Here is a 6,000-nt window from a genome sequence, read left to right as displayed (position 1 = left end):
ATAATTTCTGGCTGGGAATTATTTGCTTGCAGATTACTCACAAGTGAAAAAGAAAGAGCTAGACTTGTCACATTATTTTCTGCTGTCCTGCGTCTGTCAAGCATGTCTTACTATCCTTGCAATTTTCCCATCATCTTTGCCGTTATATTCAGTTTATCCAGGATGTTCCTTGTGCACGCGAGTAGCTCTAGTGATTTTAGTAGGAACCTTGCATGAGTAAGGATTACTTGTGGCAAGGCAGCCAGAAAAAGGTCTGATCCTCCAGTTATCTCCAGGCAGAGACCTTTCATTTTTAAATTGTTAATAAAGGGACGTGTGCACCACCGGCAACCACCACCCACCTATTTAACAAACTTAACTGTGAAATTGGATCCTTCCCATTTAGCCTGGATTTGCCTTTGATGCAGTTCCAGAGCTTAGGTTGCCTTATTTGCCTTTAATTTCTAATCCAGGCATATAGCCAAGTTTAGGACACATTGTCTCCTGTATTACAATATCTTCAGCACTGACTGTAGCAGTTGTATGGGCATCCTACAGGTCGAGAACAGCTCTAATGGATCAGACCAAAAGTCCCCTGAGCCCCAAAACTTTTCTCCAAGAGCAGACGAAAGAGGACAGTTAGAGATGACCACAAGAAACAGGACACTGAGAAGGATCCTTTCTCCTGCTGACCCTCCTTGTCCAACCTCCAAGCTTGTGAAGAGGAAGGCTGTGTGTTACCAGGATGACACATGTGCTTGAGAAGGTTTTGCTCCACCAAACACCATTATCAGCCATCCCTGCTTAGCCCCATCCAGGGGTTCCCCCTTCATCCTGATCTCAGATGCCTAAAAAGGGGGTGCTGAGGAATGGCTGTGGGGTCAGGAGTTGGAATCACAGTGGGGAAAGTCATGGGGCACTTGATGGACAGTGCAGGGTCCTCTCTCCTGTGTATCCACAGGAGGTGGCTGTTCAGCGAAGTGTAGGTGACATTTCTGTATGATGCCTGAAAATGGGCAGAGAAGGATCCGGGACACCAATCACTCATTCATAGTGGAGATGAGGTTTGGCTAACTGAGAAAATGGGTGTGAGGACGTGAGCTAATGTCTATGGGTTCTCTAGGGTAGGGTGATGATATTCCTTAGAAGGAAATATTCTTATCATCTACCCTGAAAGATCCAACGATGTTTTTACACTTCAAAAGGGCCAGGAGCAACATTACACAAAGGTGGTTCAAGTGTTTTTTCTGGGACACTCCACCATGATCTCAGATGGAAAGCATGACGATGCTCTGTCCTTCCCCGAAGCAGACAGCTGAAGAGGAAACATCCTAGGGTGGGATGGGGAATAAACATCTTCTCCAAAGTAAGGTAATCAACAGCTTCTCTGTGTCTGGCTCATCACAAAACATTTTAGTGTCTTGGGCTGTAGTGTAATATCCACCTACACTGGTGGTGACTCACCTGTGAGATCCCTCACCACTAGCAACCTCAGCGCACATCCTCCATTCTTCTCCCACCGTTGTAGGTGATTCAAGCAAGCAGGGGTGGACTTGTCCTCTTGAGGAGTGCCAGGAGAACAAAAAAAGTCCTTGCACACCTCCCTCCCAAGCCAGCGTTATGCCAGGGATGGAGAGAGACAACTCTATCCCTGAGAGTGCACAAAAAAAAAAAAAAAGACCCAACTCAAGAAAATACCGAAATAATGCAATGCCTCGCTCCTCCTAGCTGGCAAGGGAGCCCTGAATACCCCCGCCTTTCCCCCAGTTTAAAACATCTCAGGCTTCCTGACTGAACTTGGCTGAGGTCTAAAAACATGAATAAGCTTCCCCTGTCTGAAAGCCAATTGGCAAGGACGGCTTGGATGGGACCCTCCATTTGTTACGGGAAAAATGGCTGGTCCAGTTCTCCTTGTTAAGCGGCGCACTGCTGGTCGGGAAATAAAGACAGAAGGTCTGTTTGTAACACTGAACACACAATCCCTTCCAGCCTCAAAGACACTGAGACGGGCAGAAAATCTACTCTATTCACCAAGATGACCTAGTTCTGTTGTCAATAGGTTAGAGCGGAGCAAAGTTGAGGGAGAATATCCTGATTAGAGGGATCACCCACAATGGGACAGTGAGTACCCTTTTGTCCCTTAATTTTCACCCCCATACCCTAATACCAGGCTTGCTATCAACGTATAACTCGGAGGGTTACGGGCTCATCCGGTTTACCTCCGCCTAACTGCTGGCATCAAGTTTACACCAGGAGCAGATCCAGCATCATGCTTTGTCACCCCGTCCCTGGTGCTGGCCAGTTGGTATGGAGGGGGTTTGTTTTGACAATTTTTATTTTATTTTTCATCCCTTCTCCATCTTTTGCTCCATTCCTGAGAAAGCCTTGCAAAGATGACAGTGGCTTTGCCTTCTCTGCACAAGAGAGCCGTGGCCATGGGCTTTCATCCCCCCTTGCAAAGATGGGGTGCAGCCAAACTCCCCGCGCACAGTTGCTCTGCAACCTGGAGAGACCTGCAGCCCAGCTGGGTTCGACATCCACACTGTGGCTGGGGGCCTTTTCCTCCCATCACCGAGACAATGCTGCTTCTTCACGTATTTAGGATTGACACATGCAGCAGAGAAAGAGCCAGGGAAAGATATAGCTCACAAATGGAAAGCTACTTACTTCCTAAATAAAAGACGAGAAGAGTAATTAAATTGCTTGGCTGCATCTGCCCTGATGGATTGAGGATGGACAGACAGACAGGCAGACATTTTCTTTTTGTTCTTTAATGACATTATAATGCCCCAGTTAAGTACTTTCCTAAATTTAAAATGTATAGACATCTAAAAACATGACACATTATGCAGCCAGCCCACTCAACAACATACTAATGATTTATTAAGTGCTAATAAATGTTAAAAATAGAAGCTTGAAAGAAAATGTTTCCCTTTCCTCTTCCCTTGTCTGGTGGTGACTGTTAATAAAGGATTTAATCACCCATTTTACATCCTGTTTAAAAAAGAAGGGTCTTTCCTGATAACAGATGCCCCTCTGGCCAACTGGCAAGGAAAAAGGGAATGTATGAGGTATATAAATGTATTTCAGAGGACAGCCAACAAAAAGAGGGAGAGGGGGAGAGAGAAAGAGGGAGGGAGGGAGGAAGAGGAGGAGGAGAAGGGGGGAAGGAAAAAAAAAAAAAAGAACCTGAAAGGATTAGAAATGAAAAAGAAGGTATTTTGTGCTGAGCTAAATATTATTTTGTTTCCATTGAAAGGGTTAAGAAAACAAAGACAGAGTTGACAATTTCTCCCGACTGGAAGCTGGGAATGGCCCACGGTGGCACAATGCTATTATTCTTGCATGGGCCCATTCTCACTGGATTTTCCACAAAATCTTTAATAATTTGATTCTTTTCAGCCTCAGCAGCCAGCTGAGCTCTTTAAGAAACAGTAACAAAAACCCAGAGAAAAACCCACTACTGAGAGGGGAGCTTTGGCGGAGAGCTGAGCTGAAGCCGATTAGTTTGGCCTGAATAGAGCCAGCCGGGTCCTCGAGCTCTTGCTCAGCCTGGAGTCCTCTGTTTCATTCATTCCAGTACAATATCACCACCAGAGCCCGGGCCTAGACACTAAATTACACTATTATAAAACTAGATTGATACACAAACTTTCCCTCCCAGGCTGAGTAGGGGACTTTTTCAACAATGTTTTTTTTTTGTTTTTTTTTTCTTCTTCTGCGGGGGGAGGATCTCAGGCTCTATTCAGGCGTTTTGAAGTATCGCCATTCATATCGAGCATATCAATTCTTAATGGTGCCACACACACAAATTGCAAACACGGGGGATACAATCCTCTGGGTTCCCCGGGGGGCGGGGAAAGGCTGTAGGAGCTCGGCAGAGGCTTGCAGGGGTTTTGTCGGGGTTATCTCCCTGAAGACCCAGCAGGACAGGAGCCTTTCATCGGCTGGGGGCAGCTCGCATTGTCTGCGGGAATTCACGTTGGAGTGGTGACGGGTCTCTGGCATTAAGTGGGAAATGCAGACGTTTGACCCGCATCTGGATGTTCCCGAGCATCCCCTCTCCCTGGTCCTTGCATCCCCCAGATGCACCCCTCAGGCAGGCAACAGATGCCCTTTCTAATGTGCATTTTTTCGGGTGGGAAGAGAAAAATAAACATCCTCGAGGCCCCTTTCAGGGACCCTCCTCTTTCATTTTGAAAGGCAAGTCTGGATTTGGCCACGCAATCCCAAAGACCATTCTAAAGGCTCCCGAGAGAGAGTTTGCAAGGTTCACTTTGGGTTCAGGTGCATGGTGCGTCTTTCAACCACATCAAACTTCAGCAGCTCGGGATGGCAAAATCTGATTAGATCCCACAGCCCTTTCCTACCCAGGGACAAGCCTTCCTACAGCTGCTCTTTTTTCCCCTCAAAAAATACTTAATCCTTCTTTAGGAGAAACAAAGGTCCTCAGCAAGGAGTCCTCAACTTTATCACCTCCTTCTTCAGCCTGGAGGAAACCTCCTCCCTATAACGCATCACTCATTTCAGGCTCTAAAACATGAAATCAGAAATGCCCCTTTGAAAAGAAGCAAGTTTGGGGAGGGGAGAGGAGAGGGAAGAAGTGATCATGAAGAGAGAGTGTTTTATATATCAGAAAACTTGCTACGTTGATGCATCCCCCTCCCATGCACCCTCATCATCATAGACAGCCCTCAGGTTGCAAAACACCATCCCACCATACAAGACCCAGTATTGTGCATGGAGAGCTCTCTATATTAATTTTCTGGTATATTTTTGGATGGGAGCTATATGTCTCCATGCATTCCTCAGATTAATCTTTCCTTAGGAGCTATCTACCTTAATCCCTGCCTAGGTTGTTTTTTGGTTTTTTTTCTTGCCATCACTGCAATTATTCTTATTAAAGCAGATGCTGTTAAAAAACCAAAGTAGGAAGGACAGGCTTTTTGCTAATTTTTCCTGGGAAAAATGCAAGGAAAAAAAAAATCCTCCATTTCCTTGCCCCTGCTGGCACTCGTGAAATTTATTTTCACCAACTTTTTCATTTCTTTTCTGAAAGACACATTCGTCAATGGAAACAATCTCACTCTCCACTGCCTCCAAACCTCAGGCTCCCCAAATGCTCTGAATATATTAAATGCAACACAAAAAGAGCAGCAACCCAACATGCAAATTAAATTAAAACTTACTCTCCGCAAGAGGGAAATAAACAAACAAAAAAACCCCCCACAGTTTATATATACACAAAGAGGAGAAATTAAAAGAGATTTAACAGTTCTGAGGAATTTGGACTGTTTTCAATAGCTTTTCCGAATGGGAGCTGTTACATGACATCAACACCAATTCTAATATCGGTCATTTCTGGAAGACAGAGCTTTTCACAAATCATTCATTAACTGGAAAGTCTTTTGAGCAGTTTCCACTTAACATATTTTGGATGTTGCAGATAGGCAATAATAAACGTCAAGAAAGGGAGTCTTGGCAATTATTATCAATGCTATGTTTGTAATTTCAAAGCATTAGCTGGGCAAATTTGGTACATGACAGCACCAGGTTTCTAGCTTCGGAAACCCTCTAATTAAGATGGCACGATTACGAAGCAACAGCAGCCCGACAAAAACTGTGGTTTGCTCTCCGGTGTGGGGATCCTATGGCTTTGTGTTGTCCTGTGTGTGTCTGTGGGGAGGTTTTATCATGTGAATGCAGAGAGTGTTCTTGTGTGTGCTACGTGGCCTGTGTGGCTGGGAGCGATATGTAAACCTGAATTAGGGCAGAAGAAATAATTAGCATTGCAGCACATGGAGGAATGACCCTAAAACATCTGAAAGCTGTGGCTGCTTGCAGAGAGAAACAAAGGAGCCCGAGAAGAGAAGAAAGCAGCAATTAGAAAGGAGAGAATGAGCTGGGGTGTTGAACCACAGATCTGTAAATGGACACAAATTGTCACGATTTTTTTTTTTCTTTTCTGCTTTCCTCACAGGGACGGTAGTTTCAGGAAAAGTCATATAGGAAGGATTATAT

This window comes from Rissa tridactyla, chromosome 2 (assembly GCF_028500815.1).
Source record: "Rissa tridactyla isolate bRisTri1 chromosome 2, bRisTri1.patW.cur.20221130, whole genome shotgun sequence".
Taxonomy (NCBI): domain Eukaryota; kingdom Metazoa; phylum Chordata; class Aves; order Charadriiformes; family Laridae; genus Rissa; species Rissa tridactyla.
The sequence above is the reverse complement of the archived record's forward strand: the minus strand, read 5'-3'. Positions refer to the sequence as shown.